Raw genomic sequence first — 22,289 nt, 5'->3', positions numbered from 1 at the left:
TAATAGATGTAACTAATCCACAGATTAAAACAAACTTGACAGAACGAGTTGAAGTCAAAATAGATACATTTAAAAACATGCATAAATTCATTGTTAGTGACAGCAGTCCTGTAAATCTGTTAGAAAAAGACTTGTTGTGTAAACTGAACTGTACAATCTATAATTCACCAGATGAAATTGAATTTCAAACTCAAGAAGAGGATGGCCTTTACAAGTTGACAATGTCAATGTTTGAAGCAGAAGAAATCAGATTATTTCCTGTACTTGAGAAAAAAGATTTACCTGAAGAGGTGAAAGAGACAGTCAATGTTAAAATTTGGGATTTTACAGGTAATGAAATGGGTTTAATGAAAAATGTAGATCCAGTTAAAATTGCAATCAAACAGGGAATATAATTTCCTAATGTTCCACAGTACAAAATGAAACGAGAAACAATTGAAAGAGTTACTCCTGTTATTGAAAAATTAGTTAAACAGGGTGTTCTAAAAGAGATTGAGAACAGTCCTCGTAAATCACCAATTATGGGTATTAGAAAGCCAGATAAAACGTACAGAATAGTACAGGACCTGAGAAAGGTTAATGAGATAGTTATCCCTTGTTGTCCTATTGTGCCCAACTCAGCAGTGATCTTTTGTCAGATACCACATGATGCTGAGTGGTATTCGGTAATAAATCTATGTAATGCCTTCTTTACTGTCCCAATGCACCCAGAGAGTCAACCAATTTTTGCTTTTAGGTTCCAAGAGAGTATTTTGCATGGTGTTGCCTTCCTCAAGAGTTCACTGAGAGTCCTTCTATTTTTAATGAATTGCTGAAAAAGACCTTAGAAGATTTAGAATTACTTGGTAAATCAACATTGGTCCAGTGTATAGATAATTTGCTTGTAGCAGCAAAAACAAGAGACAACTGTGTAACAGATACCATAACCCTTTTGAATCATTTGGCAGAAGAGGGTCACAAAGTGTCACCTGCAAAATTGCAGTTTTGTAAAAAAAGAGGTTAAATACCTTGGACATAGAATTGCAAAAGGAACCAGACATGTAACTATTGAGAGAATTAAAATGGTTCAGGCAATGGAACCCCCAAAGACACAAAAACAGGTGAGAATGTTCCTGGGCATGTTTGGTTATTGTTGTCAATGGATTAGTGGCTTCTCAGTAATTGCGAAGCCATTGCAAAAATTGACAAAAGCAGATGTAAAAGACCCAATTGTTCTGACAAAAATTGAGCTTGAAGCCTTTGAGCAATTAAAAAGGAGTTTGTGTGAAGCTCCTGTTTTGGGCATGCCAGACTCCGACAAAGAATGTGAGCTTTACTGCAGTGAAAGGGAGGGTTGTGCATTATCTGTTCTAATTCAGAGACATGGTAAGTTAAAAAAGCCAATAGCTTATTTTTCAGCTGTTCTTGATCCAATTGCAAAAGCTTTGCTTGGTTGTCTAAAAGCAGTAGCAGCAACAAACATGAGCCTAGAACAAAGTGAAGGGATTATCATGGGTTTTCCTGTGAAAGTTTTTGTACCACATTCTGTTGAGATTCTTCTCACCAGGAGTAAGACTCAGCACTTGACGGGCAATGAACTCACCAAGTATGAAAAGATTATTTTAGGGTCAGAAAATGTCTCAATTTCCAGATGTATAAATTTAAATCCTTCTACATTATTGCCAGATATTTCTGAAACAGAAATTGTTATCCCTGAAAATGATCATGAGTGTCAGGATGTATTAGATTTTTGCACAAAGCCCAGACAAGACATTAGGGATGTTCCTTTACCAGAATCAGACTATGTGCTATTTGTGAATGGTTCATGTTTGAGAACAGATGATGGTATATTGAGTGCAGCTTATTCGATATGTACGATTGCAGAAGTGATTGAAGCCTCTTGTCTCAAAAGAGTTCGTTCAGCTCAAGTAGCGGAATTAATTGCTTTGATTCGTGCATGTGAGATGGGTGAAGGACTGAAAATTACCATAATAACTGATAGTGAATATGGATATAACATAATGCATGACTATGATCAACTATGGTCACAAAGAGATTGTTTAAACTCCATAGAATCACCTATCAGAAATGCTATTTTGATTAAGAGATTGATAGATGGAATTGAGCTTCTTGACCAAATAGCAGTGGTGAAATGTGCTGTAAATGGAGAGAAAAATGATTATGTCTCAAAAGGCAATGTGTACGCAGATGTCAGTGCTAAGTTCTGTGCTCGGGAGAGGGTTGCAATCAATTGGGAAAAATGTAATGAACATGTTTCAAGCATTCTCATATTAATCTTTGTAATTCAGACATTGCAAGAATTAAAACAATTACAAGATAAGGCAGATGATAAGGAGAAAATTGGATGGCTGAGACAGGGCTGTAAACAAAGAGAAGGTGATAAGATTTGGGTTTACAAAGATGACAGATTGGTCATGCCAAACAGCATCATTTCAGATATGGCTCGAATGTATCATGGGGAGGGTCATATAGATCGAGATGACATAATGAAAATGTTCAGAAAGACAAGGTACAATCCAAAGTTCAGATTAGTTGCAGAGTCACTTTGTCAAAGATGTCTGACATGCCAGAAATACAATCCAGGTCAAAAGACAATTGAAAGTTTGGAAACAATAGGCCGGGAGGGTGGTCCATTTACAAGTATTCAAATAGACTTCATTGAAATGCCCCAACATAACAAACTGAGATATGTCCAAGTTATCATTTGTTTATTTTCAAAATGGGTAGAAGCTTTTCCAACAAGAAAGAATGACACAATTACTGTGACAAAGTTGCTTTTGCGCGAATTCATTCCCACATTATGGCTTTCCAGTGACTGTAGAAACAAACAATGGAACACGAATTGAAAATGAATTAATGCAGATGGTTTGTGAAGCATTTGGTATTGAACAAAAACTACACTGTGCATACAGACCGGAAGCATTAGGAGATGTTGAACAAGTAAGTAGCTCTATTAAGAATAGACTTACAAAAATGTGTGAAACAACAGGTATGAAGTGGACAGAAGCCTTGCCACTTGTGTTGAGTACTCTAAGAAACATACCTGACAAGACAGGTTTGAGCCCTCAAGAAAAATTGATGGGAAGGATCATGAGGCAAGATTTTGTTCCAGCAAACAAGTTATTAAGTATAAATGACAGTATTATCTTAGACTACTGCAAAAACTTATCTGATGTGGTAATTACTGTATTCAATCAAGTGGGAACTGAAGTGATCACAAAGGAGAGAGAACAAGGACATGATCTGATCCCAGGTGATTGGGTCAAAACAAAAGTGTACAGAAGAAGAAATTGTCTGTTACCCAGGTGGCAGAAAGCAAGACAAGTGATACTTGTCACAACAAATGCAGTGAAGTGTAAGGGTTTGAAGAGGTGGCTTCTTGCGAGTCATACCATTTGTGTACCTCCACCTGAAAATCCTGACGAAGAAGGTGATACTACCACTGATTCAGATTCTGAAGAAGAGCCTGAGAGAAATCCAGATCCTGAAGATCGACAGGAAAGTCGACATCTGGAAAGTTCAACTGCGAATGAAGCATTGAATGAAAAAGACTTGGAAATTGTGATATTAGACTCAGAACTTGATGAAGATCTGCTAGAAAAAGAAGCAGAAAAAGAGTCTGAGTCAGAAGAAAATCAATATCAGGAGAATATCGAAAAGCAGATTGAAGACTCTGGAAACGGGAACAAGAATTCTGAAACTGGGAAGTTAGAAGTAATTCCAGTAGAAGAAAACAAATTACCAAGTACCAGCTATAAGGATGATGTTCCAAACAGAGAAGTAAAACTGCTGATTAGAGAAGATCCTGAATCAAAGAAGAAAACTGAAATAATGAAATTATTCAGCAGAAAAAGAAAATCAACTGAAGACACAGAATCTGAAACTAGTGACAATGATGATTATGTGAATAAGCCGAGAAAGAGAACTTGGAAAATTGAAAGTAATTTGACAGAACACAAGAGAAAAATAATTAATAAAAGAGTTGAGAATATGGTATACAAACTGGTAAATATAGTCAAACAATAGGAATTAAAAGTCTAGAAAACAAGTTGGTGAATAAAAATGAAGAACGAGTGAATGAAATTTCAAGTCAAAGCAAAGAAGAGCTAAATGAAAAGTTCCAAACAGAAGGAAAAATTGAAGTGTTAAATAGAAGAAAACAAATGAGAGTGGTCAAAACAAATGAGAAAAATAAGTCATCAAGGCAGTCCTTTATAATATTTCCACCTGTAATTGAATTAAATAAAAATAGTAAAGTGACATGAGTGATTAAAAGATTAATTGACTAGGTCAAAGAAATCTTGTTAGTTGACTAAGTCGAAGAAACTATGTTTTAGTTGGAAAAAGAAACTTTTTTGTATGACCTAGGTCGAAGAAAACATGTTTTAAAATTTGAAAACTTAAAAAAAAAGGGAGGGTATATGCTAATTTTTCAAAATTATTAATATATATATTTTTTAAAGCTTTGCATTAGGTGGGACAATACTCAGATTGATATGTGTTTTGTTGGTGCAAGTCATAATGTAGATACCTATAAATTCATTGGGGATTGGGGATTCAAAGGTGGAAAGGATCCAACTTAGCTGAATAAAGAAAGGGAAAAGGAAATAGAATTAGAAGAATTTTGTAGGATTCAATATGAGAGTTGCAGAAATATAGATGAAATTAGGGTTTAAATACTAATCCTGAGTAAGCCTGAAACATGTTCAATAGATATAATTTGTGAAATTTTTGGGTGGTGTTTGGTGATTCTTAAAATCACCAGATGAGGGAGTTGATGGAGCAGGTTAATGAACAATATTATGAACAATATTTTGTTCAGGCTTGTGAAGCCAGACTTCCATAATGTTTAATAAAACTAATATGTTTGCTGCATGTTATTAAATCAACCTAGAACTGTGCAACATGAACACATGGGACTAACATTATGCTTATTTGTGCAAAATGCAAAAAGAAATAATACAATAATTATTGCCTATTGTCTTTGTCATATACTAACTGCTGCTGTCAAAAATAATAGCATGTGCTTTTAAATGTGCTTTTGTCTTGTCTTTTCTGTGAAAAATGCAGTTCCAGATCGGATTGGTACATCAAAGGTAATATATGCTGCTTAAATGTGCTTCTGCTAGGTAACATAATTAATGGGTTAACATTTAGCAAAGGGGGTGGGAAACAGAATACATTTCAGTTCTTTAATTAATCAATGCCTTGTGTTTGTTTAATATTAGTTTCCATGATGGGGCCTGCCTGAATAAGGCAAGTGGGAGAGCTGCAATGGAAAGAAGCCTGGTTCTGCAAAATAAAGCTATGTGGCAGTGGAAAGGTTTCTTATGAATGTCTTTGCCAAGTTGGTTTCAAAAGTCTATTGTGCCACGGGAAGCTCAGAACGGACAGGCTCAAGGTTGGGAGGAAGAGCCGCGGCATTTTTGTGCATTACATGAACATCTTTGCTACAAAATGTAGCAGCCTAAGGAAGTGCCGCCAGGACTCTGTGCATGAACAATGGGTTAGTGAAAAAGCCCGGACCTGAGGTGGAAGATGTCACAATTTACTGTGGCATGAGGTGGCTCAGCCAATGGGGAGCCAGAATTCAGCTGTTGGAATGTGAAAATAGTTAGTTTAGCTTTAGTTTTAGGGTATAAGAATTGCCTCACGGAGAAGACTTTGGCCTACGCTTCTTGATTCCAGAGGGTCGTGTTCTGCTGATGGACGAACGCACGTAAGGACAGGAGACTTTAATAAAGACTTTGTTTTCAGGCGATGAGGGTAGTGACAGGGAATTAGTTAGGGTTTGGAAATGCTCATTTTCACTTATTTCTGGTAATGACTAATATTTCTTGAATCAAGCTCTCTTTATAAATGCTGAATAAACCTTTCTTTATGATATTTTCTAATACTTGTTTAATAAAGCTCCAAAACCTAAGTTTTCATGAATATATTTGAATAAACTTACTAAATGACAAGCTGGTCTTGTTTATTGTGGATTGTTTAAACAACATATATAGATTTAATCGCCTCATGATTAAGTCGCTCTGTTGTTGATATGGGCCTGGTATTGTATGATAAGTTTGGTGGTAGTAGGTAGAATCATTTATACAGTATTTTGGTAGGAGCGCTGGATCAGGAGCCTATGTAGCCTGTGGTTCCATAGGTTTTCCTATGCACGGGAGATTCCTCCTCATAGTTGGAAGTCCTTCTGTGTAGCCTGTTGTTCCATGTATCTCCCTAAGAATGGGGTATCCCTCTTTGTAGCTGTACATCCCTCTATGTAGCCTGTTGTTCCATGTGTCTCCCTGTGCATGGTGCATCCCTCCTTATAGTTGTAAGTCCCTCTATGGGGCCTGCTGTTCCATGTGTCTCCCTGTGCATGGGGTATTTCTCCCTGTTTGTAAGTCCCTCTAAGCGCCCTGTTGTTCCATGTGTCTCCCTGTGCATAGTGCATCCCTCCTTATAGTTGTAAGTCCCTCTAAGCGCCCTGTTGTTCCGTGTGTCTGTCTATGCATGTGCTATACCTCATTGCAGCTGAAAGCCGCTCAATGCGGTCTTTTGTTCCACGTGTCTCCCTGTGCATGGCGTATCCCTCCTTGTGGTTGTAACTTCCTCTAAGAGCCCTGTTGTTCCACGTGTCTCCCTGTGCATGGGGTATCCCTCCTTGTAGTTGTAAGTCCCTATATGGGGCCTGTTGTTCCATGTGTCTCCCTGTGCATGGGGTATCCCTCCTTGTCGTTGTAATTCCCTTTATGTGGCCTGTTGTTCCCTGTGTCTCCCTGTGCATGGGGTATCCCTCCTTGTAGTTGTAAGTCCCTCTATGTAGCCTGTTGTTCCATGTGTCTCCCTGTGCATGGTGCATCCCTCCTTATAGTTGTGAGTCCCTCTAAGCCGCTTGTTGTTCCATGTGTCTCCCTATGCAAGAGATATCCCTCCTTGTAGTTGTGAGTCCCTCTATGCAGCCTGTTGTTCCAGGTCTCTCCCTGTATCTGGAGCATTGTCCAGGTGTTCCCTGATCATCTGTCAGTGTGCCCACGCGCTCCCCTCTACTGTTCACCTGTGTAAATATAACATGATTTCGTTACAAGACCGGAGGCTACCATTATGCATTATTCGTTTAATGCAACTTCAAGTACAGCCACTTAAAAGTTACATCATAAAGCAAAGGTTTAGAATAAAGAAGCGTAATTTGGCAACAGCAGCATAGAGCTCTGCCTCTTTTACATGCGGCTTCAACAAAGATACGTTTTCTCCTATGCTCTGTCTTTGTACTGTTGATTTTTATCTTAAATCCCTCCTGGCTTTAATTTCTACTTTCCTTGCCCCTTTAAAAAAAATATACATATGAAAAAAAAGAGAAGAGAAGAATACCCCTTATCTTATCCTACTTAACCACAATTGAACTTGGGCTAAGTCCCCCCTTTTTAGGTCGAGCTGGTGTAGCAATGCGAAGCATTGCATCCAGCGAAGTATCTATTGTTGGCCACATCCTGGGAATCTGAGACAGGGGATGTGCACGCGCAAGCCCTCGGCGATTTCAGCTCGTGGGCGCGCACGTCCAGCCCGGCGCCATGCACATCTCCTGTCCACATTCCCAGCAAGTCAGCCTATCGCGCGTGCATGCACACAGACACACACGCACAGACATGCGCGCACACACACACACACACGCGCACACACACACACACACTCGCACGCACACACACCTCCCGCAACTTTTTTTTGCTTGTTTCGCTCCCCACGTGTACTCACCTCCCTCTCGGTGATCCAGGGGCCCGGCTTGCATGTATCTGTGTCTACGGATGAATGTGTATCATCAAATCATCAATAGGAATCCCTCTCTAGGTCCTCACAGGCACTCACCTCGCTCTTGGTGATGCGGTGCCTCGCTAGCTTCACAACGGCGAAGTTGCCCTTCCCCAGCGTGCTCTCGATGTCGTAGAAGCCCACCCGCACCGGGCCGTGCTGGGAGTGCCCCGGGGGCTCGGCCATGACCATGCTGGGGCCGGGGAGCAGCGGAGGCGGCACCGGGGTGCGGGAGCCCGGGGAAGCGGCGCGAGCAGATCCGGCTCCAGTGGCAGAGCTCAGCCTCGGCCGGGGGGTGGGGCCTGCGCCCAGCACCGCCCCTCGGTGACGTCAATTGACGTCAGGGCACCGGGAAGAGCAGAGGCCTGCAGACTTTCACAGTTCACTGCCAAGGCGTCACCATGGCGAACACAGTCAGCATTGACGTCACCGCCGAGTTGTCAATCAGGGAGTGTGTCCGCTGCCAGCTCCTTGTTTTTCCTATTGGTCTGATTTAAACCCCATATCATGTCTGATGCTGAATCTGATGACTTTCAGACCCAGGTATCCACTCCTAATACCAACGAGAAGCTTATTAAGCAATTAATACACAAGGAATTACATTCCTGCATGAGGGAGACCATAAGTAAGATTGTTGCCGCAAAGAGATCCCTTTCCGACCCCACTAACCCATCTGGACTCCTGAAGGACACTCTGAGGACCTGGCCAGAAGTGGGGGTAAAAAAATGAACAACTTAAAAAATGAGAGCACTATAGGTGGTCCAAGCACCTCAACTGAATTGGGAGGTCCAGGCGCCTCAAGAACTGAAGGAGGACTAAGCTCCTCAAATAATAAGGGAGGCCTACGCACCCCAAAAAGACCTCATACCCATAACGGCATATCTTATTTGGATGCCCTAAGCGGCTCATATTATCAAAGTGCTAATACTGATCCCCTCTTATCCAACGACACCTCTAATGAGTCGTTAGATCAAAAAATTTTGGACCTAGACCAAGTTGATGATGATATTGACCTTGACCTCTCGGAGGAGGAACCCCCATCCTCCTTAAAGTAGATTATATTTTATCCCCTCGGCGGGGAAATGTTCTCCTCTGACAACATACAACCCCCTAGGAGCTCTCAGTGGTGGCCCCAAAATCACATAGTCAAATGTATTAAATGATGGGTCAAGCACCCACTCGAAAGAGAGGCAAGAAACATCCTGAAGGCAGAATGCCCACGACTTCTCATCCAGGACAAATACTGCCTTACACCTAACCTGGACCCTGAACTCATTAAGTTCCTATTCAAATTGGGCAGAGACCCCAGGAAGGGTATGGAAAGCTCCCTCAAAAGTTGTCAGGACCACATGCTTGATATGCTCGGCCCATTGTGCCGTATGACTGATTTAATTGAGGAGAGCTATATCAAAGGTTCGTAACCCAACATCGACCTCCTACGGGGATGGAGCCAGATGACTCTTATCCTCCTCGGTAATGCAAACGCTTCTCTAAATACTGAGAGAAGAAAAGTAGTGCTGTCCAAAATTGACCCCAAGCTCTGCGACATGGCAGAAAAAGAATCTTCATCTAACCGCAATGGCCTCCTCTTTGAGGAGGATATGATTAAAGGTTTGGGGAAGTATGTGGCAACCTTTACGGCTCTTGATAAAGCGCAAGCCAACATGCGCAGAGTCTTCAACTCAAGTGTTTTTCTTTTTGCAAGGGCTGACAGCAGGGGTCGTTCTGCCGGCCGCCTCTTCAAAAGACCCTTATCAAGAGAAAGAGGTTTTGGTCGCCCGTTCCAGCCCAACACTTCATTCTTCCCTCAAAGAGGTCGATCTTCCCGCTCCAGAGGCTTCAGGGCCAGAGGCGCAAACCCTTCCAACACCTCAAGTAAGTACCCTTCCTCCTCATCCTTCTTCTTTAACACAGAAAGTAGGGGGTTGGCTAAAACATTTTCTACAGGTTTGGAAATGAACCACTCAAGATCCTTGGTTTTTAGAGACTGTTCAGGGTTTCAGAATAGACTTCACGGAAAAACCCATTCAAGTTTCAACTCCCAAAGTGTTAAACCTGACACTAGAGCAGCAATTTATCATGGCAGAGGAGGTAAATTCAATGTTAACGAAGGGCACAATCGTAGAAGTCCCTTGGGAACGCAAGAATTTCCTGAGCAATATTTTCCTTGTAAAAAAAAAAGAGAAAGGGTGATGGCATGGGATTACCAGTCCAGTTTACCTTACTCACATGGGCCCATATACATTCACACCTTGAACCGGTAATCCAACTTTACCTTCCTGCTAATCAGAATTTGTATTCTGTTGTATTTGCTAGTGCTTATTATGTTCCTGCTATGGAGCTTTCTTGTTGCCATGGGGCTTTTGGGGTTCTAGTTCTGTAAATTATCAGTTGGTATTTCCCTGTGCCAGTGTATGGTGCGGTGGCTCTTAGCTCTGTGAATAAACACACCAACCAACTCATCCTCTGCTTCCTGTTATTTAATTGACACCCATAACATAATTTTGGCGACGAGGACTTGGGGTCAAAAGAAAACGAGCCACTGCTACGAGATTTGTATAGTCTTAGCTGAATTTCATGGGCGCTAAATCCTACCAAGAAAGCTTTCACACGGAAGTGTTGATTAACCCCTATGACCCTACGACCTTCTCCAGCGGCAGTAAGTTTGAAAGAGAAATTGTTTTCCCCAGCGGCAGTGCGTGCAGTTTATACTTAAAAGGTGAGGAGGTCGAAGGGTGGGTCATTTCAGAAAAAGATTTGGCTGTGGAGATGCGATTCGGCTGAGCTTAAGAATTACCATCAATGATCTCACCTGTTTATTTAAGACGTACGTCTCACGCGACCTGTATTTATCAATTTTGATCTGAGGCGCAATGACCGTTATCGTGAGTCAATGGTGCAGCGAGATCGTCTCTGCTTGAGTGCTTTCTGTGACTGATGAAATTTTCGAACGTGCAACGGGAGTCGGCGAATGCACAGCGCGTCATTGGAGGGAGTCGGCGAATGCACAGTGCGTCATTGGAGCTTCAGCGTGATTGAGTAGCTAGTGTGTCATCACGTCTGAAGTGATCTTCAAATTTAAAGCGTCGCAACGTTTTTGCCATTACGAGTCTGTTTTTTTTTCTTTTCAGTTTCACATGAGCTGAAGGAAGACACATATTGTGACTGGAACTGCTTTTACTTGACTGGAAAGCGGAGTTTACTTACATTCTACGTTCCCTGAGTTGTAGTAAGATTGTATTTTAGTTTTTGTGCTACAACTTTATTTCAGTGACAATTTTTGCTGATATAACTCTGTTTAAGTCATTATTATTTGATAACGTTTTTTTAGCTTCTAATTTATTTATCACATGCAATATGTTTAAATCGATTGTGTTTTAAGAAAAGGGTGGGTTATTTAGGCTTGGTAAATTGTTTCATACTTTGCTCATAATGCAATCTGTCAACCAACCTCCCCCTTTCTTAGAAACTCCTGGTACGCCACAGATTCAGTGGAGGCAGTGGTTTGATGCCTTTGAGACCTATATAGGTGCCATTGGTGCTTCAAGATACAGGGCAGAAAGAAAGACATTTTTGCTGTTGAACTGTTTGGGATTTGAGGGGAGGAAGGTGTACAAGCACTTACCTGATTTGGTTCTTGCGGAGGGTGAAATTATCGATGAATACCAAGAAACGATAAAGAAGCTGGTTATTAAATTCGATGTGCAACCAAGTTTGGTTGTATTAAGGCACAAGTTTTTTAAGAGGGTGCAACTCCAGAGTGAGGACGTTGATTCCTATTTAAGTGCCTTACGCAAACTCTGTGCTGAATGTCTGCTCAGTGATTTTAGGGATCAGTTGGTGAGGGATCAATTCATCGCACACTGTAGCGATAAACACATTCAACAAAAACTACTTACCATGGGAAATCCAACATTAGAAGAAATTATAAAGGTGGCAAAAAGTCTTGAGTTGGCTCAAACGTCTATTAAAGAATTGAGCAAAACTAATGTGCAAAAAGAAACTGTAAATGCTGTTGTTTCTCAAGCACCAAAGACTAGCTTTTCTAGGAAAGAGAGGTTCAACGAAAAGGGTTCTTTTAAAAAAAATATGTGTTATAGATGTGGCTATTCACCACACTCCAAAGAAAACAGTTTTTGTCCTGGAAAGAATGCCAAGTGCTATAAGTGTGGAAAATGTGGTCACTTGGCTAAAGTTTGCCAAGCCAGTTTGAATAAATCCGAAAAAGTCAGTTGTGTGATGGAGGAAGAGCATGTCTCGGAAGGTGAAATGGTGAAAGAATTTAAGGACATGATTGTCACTGTTACTGACGGTGGTGTTGTGACTGGGGATCCATCAGAGTGTGTAGATCCTTATGTGGATATTCTGGTAGGTGATGTTTGTTTAAAGCTTCTTGTAGACTCTGGAGCCAGAATAACCATGATCTCTTTGGAGTTATTCAAGCAATCTTGGGCAGATAGGGAGTTGTTTCCTCCTGACAGGGCACCTGTCTCCTATGAGGGTCGCAAGATAGTTTTGGAGGGCTACATTGAAGACGTCTTACAGTTCAAAGATAGGAAGATACAGGGGAAGATATATGTAGCTGTACGTGGGCTGAACATTTTGGGTTGGTACCATCAGGGTCTGTTCGGCATGTTATTGAAACCTGGTGCCAAAGAACAAGTACTTGTTGTGCTGTATATGCCTGATTCAATGTGTCTTGAGAAAGAATTTCCCAGAGTTTTCGCTGATTCACTTGGTGAAATTGCAGGATTTAAACACAGAATCAAAGTTAAAAGTGATGCTATGCCGGTGAAACATAAGGTAAGGTCTGTACCTTTTAGTTTGAGAGCAGATCTCAAAGCTGAACTTGAGAGACTGGAGAGAAATGGTATTATAGAGCCTATTGAATCTAGTTTGTGGCTTAGTCCTTTGGTGGTCGCCCGGAAAAGGAATGGAGAAATTCGTCTTTGTTGTGATCTCAGGAGTCTTAATAAGGAGATCTGGGTGGATGCCCATCCACTTCCTAAAATTGGTGATTTACTGGAAGAACTGAGAGATGCGCAGTGGTTCTCCAAAATTGATTTAGCCTCTGCCTACCACCAAGTTGTGCTGGAGGCTGAGTCCAGGCATTACACTGCTTTTAATTCTCCCTTTGGGACATTTCAATTCTGTAGAATGCCGTTTGGGCTTGCCTCTGCGGCTTCGGTTTTCCAAAGAATCATGCAAAGTGTTCTCAAGGATGTCAAGGGAGTAGTAATTTTTCAAGACGATGTTTTGATTTTTGACAAATTTTTAGATCAACATGATCATACTCTCAGGTCTGTTTTTAAGAAATTTGATGAAAAAGGGATTGTTGTTAAGAAGAACAAATGTGAGTTTTGGGAAAAAAGAAGTTGAATTTCTAGGTCATTTGGTTTCTGGTTTGGGAGTTTGGTTAAGGCTGTTGTTGATTGTCCTGTACCCAAAAATAAAGATGAATTACGTTCATTTTTGGGTTTATGTGAATTTTATTCACGCTTTATCCCAGATTATGCCAGTAAAATGTAGTCTCTGTCAAATATGCTCAGATCTAGTGTTACTTTTGTTTGGGGTGAGGTCTGTCAGTTAACTTTTGATCTGGTTAAATCTGAGTTGGTGAATGCTAAGATTTTGAAGGCTTATGACCCCAGTGTCAGTTGTATCATTACAGTTGACGCAAGTAATTATGGTTTGGGAGCAGTGCTCACTCAAATATTTGACGGAAAAGAGGTCACTATTAGTTATGCTTCAAGGGTCTTAAGAGATCCTGAAGTAAATTACTCAGTGATCGAAAAGGAGCTGCTAGCTTGCTATTGGGCCTGTGAAAAGTTTCGGACTTATATTTGGGGAAGGAAGTTTGAAATTTAGACTGACCATAAGCCTCTGGTTTACATATTGTCTGGTGATCGTGTTAAGTATGCCACACCACGCAAAGCACGTCTTACGACCAAATTGTTGCAATATCAGTTTGTTGCAAAACATATACCTGGCAAAGATAATTGTACAGCTGACATGCTCTCTAGACTACCTTTACAAGACAATGAAGGTACAGATTTGGATGAGGATAGAGAGGATTGTTTTATTGCTACTTTGGATGCTGTAGAAAATGTTGGTTGTTGTGAGAATGAATGGTTAGATGCCATGAATTCTGATGTAACTTTGTTGAAAGTCAAAGACTATATTGTTGCTGGTTGGCCAAAGGAAAGAAATCTACCTTCCCATATTCAACCTTTTTGGAAGGTGTCTGATGAACTTTCTATAGAAGATGAGGTTGTTATGAGGGATGACAGATGCATACTTCCTGTGAATCTACGAGTGAATTTGATAGATAGGGCACATGATGGTCACCTCGGGCTCACAATGACGAAGAGACGTTTGAGATTGCACTATTGGTGGCCTTCTATGGATTGCGATGTAGAAGAAAGAGTCAAGGAGTGTTGTGTTTGTGCTTCTGCTGAGAAAGGTCTGAAGGTTGTTTCTCCTCCTTTGCAGCCCATACCTTTTCCCTCCAAACCTTGGCTGAAAATTGGTATTGATCTGGTAGGTCCTTTTAATTTTCTCCCTTCTCATTTAAGATTTGCTTTTGTGCTAATGGACTTTCATAGCAAATGGCCAGAGGTTAAGTTCTGTGCCAATCCCACTGCTAATTGTGCTATTCTTTTTCTAAGGGAAATTTTTATGAGGGAAGGTTTTCCTGAGACGCTAGTTTCTGACAATGGTGTCCAGTTTGTAAATGCTGAGATGCGTGTCTTTTTGTCGGAATCAGGAGTAAAGCGCTTGAGGAGTTCAGTGGGGCATCCTCAAACAAATGGTCAAGTTGAGAGAATGAATCGTGTGGTTGTGGAGTGCATAAAGTGGGCCAAGGGAAACAATTTTGATGTGGAGAATGCTGTGAGATCCATGATTTGGTTTTATCGTACTACCCCGCATTCTGTCACAAAGGTTGCACCTTTTGTTTCCCTCAGAGGAAGATTACCCACTTCAACACTTTATCCTGCCTGGCTTTTGAGAACGGTTGCTCAAAAGGTTTCTTCTCATTTAGTCAACTATGATGAGTTGCAAATGCGTGTTAAGAGTGCCCAAGACAAAATGGCTATCAGGTATAATGACAAGAAAACCACTAAAACTGTGCATAATTCTCCTGGTGATATGGTGCGTGTGAAGAATTATAGGACTGTTAGGAAGCGTTGTGACTCTTTTGGAGAACCTGTTTGTGTTGAGAAAGTGTGTGGAAATGCGGTCAGGGTGGAAGGTGTATATTGGTGGAATCTTTGCAAAGTTATCAAGGTGAAAGAGGGTGACAGTGGGTCATGGTCCAATCTTGGGTCTCAACCTGTGTTTCCTGATCCTGTGGAAAAGCCTAAACGTCCTGTACCGAGTAGTGTCCCTGAAGTGTGTCCCATGGGTGGTGGTTCTGTCAGGAAGTCTACTCGCGTGACCCGCCTTCCTTGGAAACTTCGTTAGTCTTTGCATTTCCCTTATTGTGGTATAACATTTTTCTTTTCTTTTTACTTTTGTTTTTTTTGGGGGTGTTTTCCTGTTTCTTTCTATTGTTATTCTTTACTTCTTTTTGGGAAAAAAGAGATAATGTTGTATTTGCTAGTGCTTATTATGTTCCTGCTATGGAACTTTCTTGTTGTCATGGGGCTTTTGGGGTTCTAGTTCTGTAAATTATCAGTTGGTGTTTCCCTGTGCCAGTGTATGGTGCGGTGGCTCGTAGCTCTGTGAATAAACACACCAACGAACTCATCCTCTGCTTCCTGTTATTTTATTGACACCCATAACATATTCCTATTTAGGACTTATACCTGTTCACCATGACTTACCAAATCCTTGTGTCACTTGTGCTCTATGTCCTAAATCTAAGGAGCAAAGGAGGTAGAATAATAGGTAGAGAATATCATTTACCTTCATGAAATAACCACAGACTCTGGGAAGTTTTAAACACTTTATCTATGCAATATTTTATGAGTCAGGTGCCACAGTAGTGAAATAAGGGACTTTGCAAGTAAGAAAATAACTATCAATACATAACTTTTACAAGATTTCAAGAGAATACCTTTAGACATTGGTACCTGGGAAGGGTGAGAAAGGGAAACAATACAAGGACATACCATGATACCACACAGATTATATTTACCTAAAATGGTGCAAGGACCAACCCAGGCCATGAGCTGGGACAAGAAAGGACTCCCAATTAATCGGGTGTCCACAGGGCAGGACAGGTGCAAGACAGAACAGGTAACCTCCGCTAAGTGCAACGCCTTCTTGACACCCCTATCTGCGGCTACTCATCTATAGCTTTGGCCTGCCAGCATAACTTGTGCTCCATAATCATTTGGGATATTTCGGGTTTCAATCCAGACACAAAACGGTATACAAAATGTGTCATGTCTTTATTATCAATGTTTTCCAAACCAATATACTGTTTAAATACTTGCAAAAGACGCTCATAATAGGCATGTACAGATCCATCCTTTTCCTGGGTTGTTCTGCCTATTTTTATCCAGTCTGTTTCTTTTGGGGGCACTTTTCCTTTCACATAAGTTATTACCTGGTGATATTTTTTCATTACATCATTGGACGGAGCTCCCTTTTTTGCATCTCTAGGATACTCCTCACTCGGCCAATCTACTGAAATTTTGCATTCTGTCCATAAATCTGCAGGAATTATTGTATAAAACAATAATAATAATAATATATATTTTTTATAACTAGCAGTATAATATTAAATATTGTGTATGCTTTTCAATTCTGCAATATTATCTTCAGTGTTCCTAAATTGTTTTGATTCCAATTGCTTGATGCACCCTGAATTAGGAACTTAGTCAGGGGTACCCTTATTTTTTCAAACATAAATCTGCAGAAACAACTATGTCAAACAAACCATCTAAATTTTTTTGCAACGCTTTTGAAACCTTCACAAACCTTTCAACTTGTCGGTACCATTCTACAGGTTTCTCTCTCAATTTCGGAAAATCATTATTAAATGATAAAATATCCTGTTGAGTCCATGGGACATATACATAACCTCCTCCTGGAACTTCTCTCATCGGGCACAACCTTTCAAACATTTCTGTTTCTTTCAAGAAATACTCAGATGTCACTCGGTTTGCCTGTGCTTCTTCCTTTTTCTTTGTCCATCTAGTTTTCCACCTGTCTAAATCTCCCCATTTCTGTAACAATGACAATAATTCCTTTATTTGCACATTTCTTCCTGGCACTTTCATGTTTTCTAAATCTTTGTCAGAAAACTCTGCTCTATGTGGTTTCTGCAATACTTTTGATTTGCCAATGTCAATGCCGATTTCTGAAGCCAAATTCACTTATTTTTCATGAAATATTTTCGTATTTCGGGTAATGCTTTTACATATAAATAACAATGCTTCTTCATTGAATGAATGTAATCTTTCTAATCCCACATTCCCAGGCACCATTTCTTCTAGTTCTACTCTTAATTTAAATATGTCCAATATCTTTTGCTGTGATTTTGGCTTTTCTATATCTCGTGTCTATCTTTCTAATTCTTCTGGGGTAACTACAGTGGCACTTCATGTCCCTGTGGATGGTTCAAGTTGTACTTCTCTAGAACTTCCGGGAGTAACCTTTCTAAATGAATCTCGTATTGGCTCTCTTATGGGTAAATCCATTGGAGAAATTACTGTTTCACACTCACTTGCTTGGTCATCGATTATTATATTTTCTTTTCTGGGTTGTACCATTGGCATAGTTAGAAAAAGTGTTTTAGGACCAATTTGCTTATCTCCATTTAAGGGAACTACAGGATCTATAGTTACAGGTATTGTTAATGCTTCGGGACTTGTATTCAATTGGGTTATCTTTTGAATTAATTCACCTCTCTGTTTGTTTCTTGCTTCCCTTTCCTGATCTTGTAATACCTTTTCTAGGGTTGTCTCAAGCAAAACTTGCGGAACCAAAGGCGGTTTTAAGAACGGAGCACTAGGGGAAACCCCAGTTGTCTCTTCCTGATAAGGTGGCAGATTTTTCATTAAGAAATCTTCTAAATAAACATCTTCTGAATCTCCACTACTGGTCATTAAATGTTTTGTTTTCTCTGTACATTTACTTCCGGATGGTTCTTCTGTGGTAAGCACAGAGTATAATCCTTCTTCTAACATAGACTGTCTCCATTGTTTCATCTGCTTGTCTCTGGTGTCCTTTGGAAATTTTGAATAAAACCTACTTAAGTTCCTGTCACATCGTGGTCTGTCTCTCTCAAAAGCTTCAGTTTCCCACTCTTCTAAAGCTTCATACTGTGTTAGTCTCGGTCTGGGTTCTAATTTATTCATGCGATTTCGCAAATTGTGCAAAATCCTTCCATTGAATGTTCCGTACTCTGGGAGTGCTAATATTCCATCATCATTTGTGTACTATATCCAATTCTCTAACCATACACAAGTATGGTAGACCCTTTCTATTCTCATGTATGATGCGGGTGTTTTCGGTGGTGGGATAATAATTCCTTCTCTAGTTTTTATGGGCTTATCCTTTTGAAAATAATTCTTAATTTTCTGCATAAGTGACAATTTTCTCTTTTCCCCGTACATGAAATGCGGTCTTCCTCCAATGTACTGCTCGTGAGCAAAACCTTAGTATCTCCTGTCAGGGCGATTTCCTATAACCGTGGGATCTATATGCCACATATAATTCCTGTTATCTATTAATACGGAAATTCTATTTGCAAATTAACTCCTTGTTTGCTTTACGTATATGCTGCTCTAATACCAGTGCGTTTCTTACTTTTTGTGACCAATCAACAATTGTTTTACAAAACCACTTCAACCAATGCTTGCGTGGCTTTTCTGTGATGTGCTTTTCACTCTCTGCACTCACCCCTCCTTTACAATTTTACCTCAGCTACACACCCGCTGTCTTAACCAATCCCAGCGCGGCTCCCTGTGATGTCAGTGCAGCACCCGCGACTGACCCCCTCCTTTGCAAGGTAATACCTCAATTCCATTTCTTTCAAAGTTTAAATACACATTTCATTAATTAACAACATAGAAACATTCACTACTTTGTCTGATTGACTAAATTCAAAGAAAAGACAATTTCTTTCACAGCGAGTAAAAATTTTCCGTTTTCCCTTCACACACTACGAGTAAAACCTCTACCGCTTACTCTTCACTGAAGCATCAAAGGACCTGCCACTCCTTTAGACTTACCCTTTCTAGGTGATATAAGGCTAAAGTTTCATCAGCGAACTCTTTTGCCATCAATTATTCTCACTTGTACACAAGAAAATCCCTAACCAGTGCTTCAAGTTCTACCTAACTATCTGCACTTACTTCATCAGACCAGTAACCTCATTGCAGTGTGGCTTCTATTTACCACCCGCTATTCAATATCCCCGGGGAATTCCAGACAACAGAGAACAATACAAACGAGTTTTGGTTAATATATATAATCAATAAAATTCAATAAACAACTAGCTACCTATCTTAACTAAACCCTAACCATCTATCTGCTACCAAAGAAATACTGATGGCGTGGGATTAGCAGTCCAGTTTACTTTACTCACCTGGGCCCATATACTTTCACACCTTGAACCGGTAATCCAACCTTAACTTCCTGCCTATCAGAATTGTTATTCCTATTTAGGACTTATACCTGTTCACCATGACTTACCAAATCCTTGTCACTTGTGCTCTATGTCCTAAATCTAAAGATCAAAGAAGTTAGAATAATAGGTAGAGAATATCATTTACCTTCATGAAATAACCACAGACTCTGGGAAGTTTTAAACACTTTATCTATGTAATATTTTATGAGTCAGGTGCCACAGTAGTGAAATAAGGGACTTTGCAAGTAAGAAAATAATTATCAAACCATAACTTTTACAAGATTTCACGAGAATACCTTTAGACATTGGTACTTGGGTGAGAAAGGGACACGATACAAGTAAATTCCACACAGATTATATTTACCTAGAATGGTGCGAGGACCAACCCTGGCCACGGGCTGGGACAAGAAAGGACTCCTGACTAATCAGGTGTCCACAGGACAGGACAGGTACAGGACGGAACAGGCAACCTCCGCTAAGTGCAGCGCTAGCGTCACACCCCTCTCTGCGGCTACTCTCGAAATCCCTCTGGGTGACAAATTCTTCCACCTCAACAATTTCCCGATTTTTTCTTTCAGGGTGCTCGACCAGCCCTCTGAGGTCTGCGGCATCCACGATTCTCCTCCAGCATATGTTGGATCAGTGACAGATCTGTGACAAGTCGGACAATCTAACTAACTAAGCCTACCTTAGATATACCATTTCAGAGAGTGTACCACCCCCGTAATGTTACAAATTCTATGTGTTCACTTCATTTGATTGGTACGAAAAGCAAGGAAAGGTCATCACACCATACCAGTATGAAGTCACTTTGCACTGATTCTAATTGATTCCGGTTCCCGCCCACAATTTACTTTCCCATGCACTTTTATTCCACCCAGCAATATTGGTTTCAAATCATATACAATGTATTTAGATACAATTCATATTTCTTCCTCTCCTGGGGTCAAATGGTCAGGTTCCCAGGAACATCGTGAGTAAGATGGGTCTTGGCAGTCATTCAATGACAATAACTTCAGGGATTTCTGGGATCATCTGCGCAGACGCAGCCTTTTCAAAATGGAGTTTACGACACCCTTCTGGCCCAAATCCGAGGTAATAAAGTCAAAAAGAGACATATTAAAATACAAAAATAAATGATTGCACTGTATACCACTTATTTCTACTCTAACCCCATTACTTTATTTTAACTATAGCATTAATGGTTAAGCAAAACACCCAAGGTTTAGTTCAGGCAGGGCATGTGCATTAACATGTGAAGTTTGAAGCGGCCATCTTTGGCACTAGTGCGCAGCTGCAAGAATTCCCACCAAAAGCAAAGATACGTCACACCAGGTGGATGTGGCAGACGCATTAGCAGTAAAGTTCCCGCGTTTTCGGCGGCCATATTTGAACACTGGGGTTACTGTTAGTAAAAGCACATAGTCAAGCTACCCTTAGAAACTAGAAATGTTGTGTAATGTAATCCTTAGTGAAGACAAACGTGTTGATTAATGAGTTACATGTTATTTCGAGAGAACTGAATACAAGCAAGTTTCTCTACGTATGAAACCTTGCTCCTTCAATCCCCTCTTTGATGGTATTTTATACCATTACTAATTACGGAACCAGATGCCAACTTTAGCAGTATCCCAATTCTATTTCTTCAATTTCTTTTGATTTTCTTTTACTGTTTCTCTCTTGTGAATTGTTCATTCTTTTGTATATATCCCCTTTTATTTCTTCAAGCTGTATCTCATTATGATTTATTTTCTTTCTTTTCTCATTCACTGCATACCACTTTCTGTTTCTGCAGCATTTGCACCAACACATTATCACTAAAATCAGTACGGCTATTCCCATTATTGGCATTAGAATTTGAGCTAAGATACTTTTTCCTACATTAGAAAACCAACTACCTACAGCGGAGAGACCATCAGTTAGTCTCTTCCATGCACTATTAACCTCCAGTGGTTTCAATTCTTCTTCCAAATATGTAATATTCTTTACATACCTCTCAATTTCGATACTTTTGTCAGGTATGTAAGTACAACAATGTTACGCCTTCAACATTTTACAGACTCTGCCCTCTTTTGTCAATAATATATCAAGAGCAAGTTATTTTGCAAAACCATAGATCTTACCGCAACTAATTCGGTATTAATCAATAAGAATCCTTCAGCAGTGTCAGTCGATAAGCGATCCACCACTGTAGATTATTTACAAATTCTTTGTGTATTTAGAACCACTCCCACTGAAGGTATCAATGCACTAACTATATCACGTACAATTTATGCAAAACTAGTACTTTTGTTCCGTGTTAGTCCATTTTCTTCATTGCTTCCAGTGATTCCTTTTACATGGTGTACCTTTGGGAATACTATTCCGAAATAGCAACTCCCATACCAATGATCAGGCAGCTTAAAGTAAGCTTTGTTCCCACAAGTGTAATAGATTCCAGGAAATACTGGATCAGTTCCCCCTTTTAGTCCCCAGCGCCAAATTATCAGGAAATTGTGTTCACATTCACTGGAACCAATGAATATATTGTTATACTCTTTTTAACCTATGGAGACAGATTTCCCCTTTCTTTTCAAAGTCCAGGGACATTGCAGCATGAGTCTTGCCAGTTGCAAATAAATCCTCCCTTTCAGCCCATTTGAGTATCTGGGGTTTCGGTTCAGTGGCCTTTCTGTGGAAATCCTGTCTCCTTTTCTCTATTAAATTGAGAAACACTTTCTCTTTTTCATATAACTTAAACGTTAGATTATCCTTGTGTGCTTCAGCTATATCTATTGTTTTCATGGTCAGGAACTATTCACCTAGAAACTGTGAATCTCTACTACTAAGGACAGGGTTCATGTTTCTACGTTTAAGAATTTCAGAAGAAATCACATCTAAGTTAGAATAATAATATTGCAATTTTCCAGTT

The sequence above is a fragment of the Lissotriton helveticus genome, chromosome 12 (assembly GCF_964261635.1).
Source record: "Lissotriton helveticus chromosome 12, aLisHel1.1, whole genome shotgun sequence".
In the NCBI taxonomy this organism is placed as follows: Eukaryota; Metazoa; Chordata; class Amphibia; order Caudata; family Salamandridae; genus Lissotriton; species Lissotriton helveticus.
Note: the sequence above shows the minus strand (reverse complement) of the source record.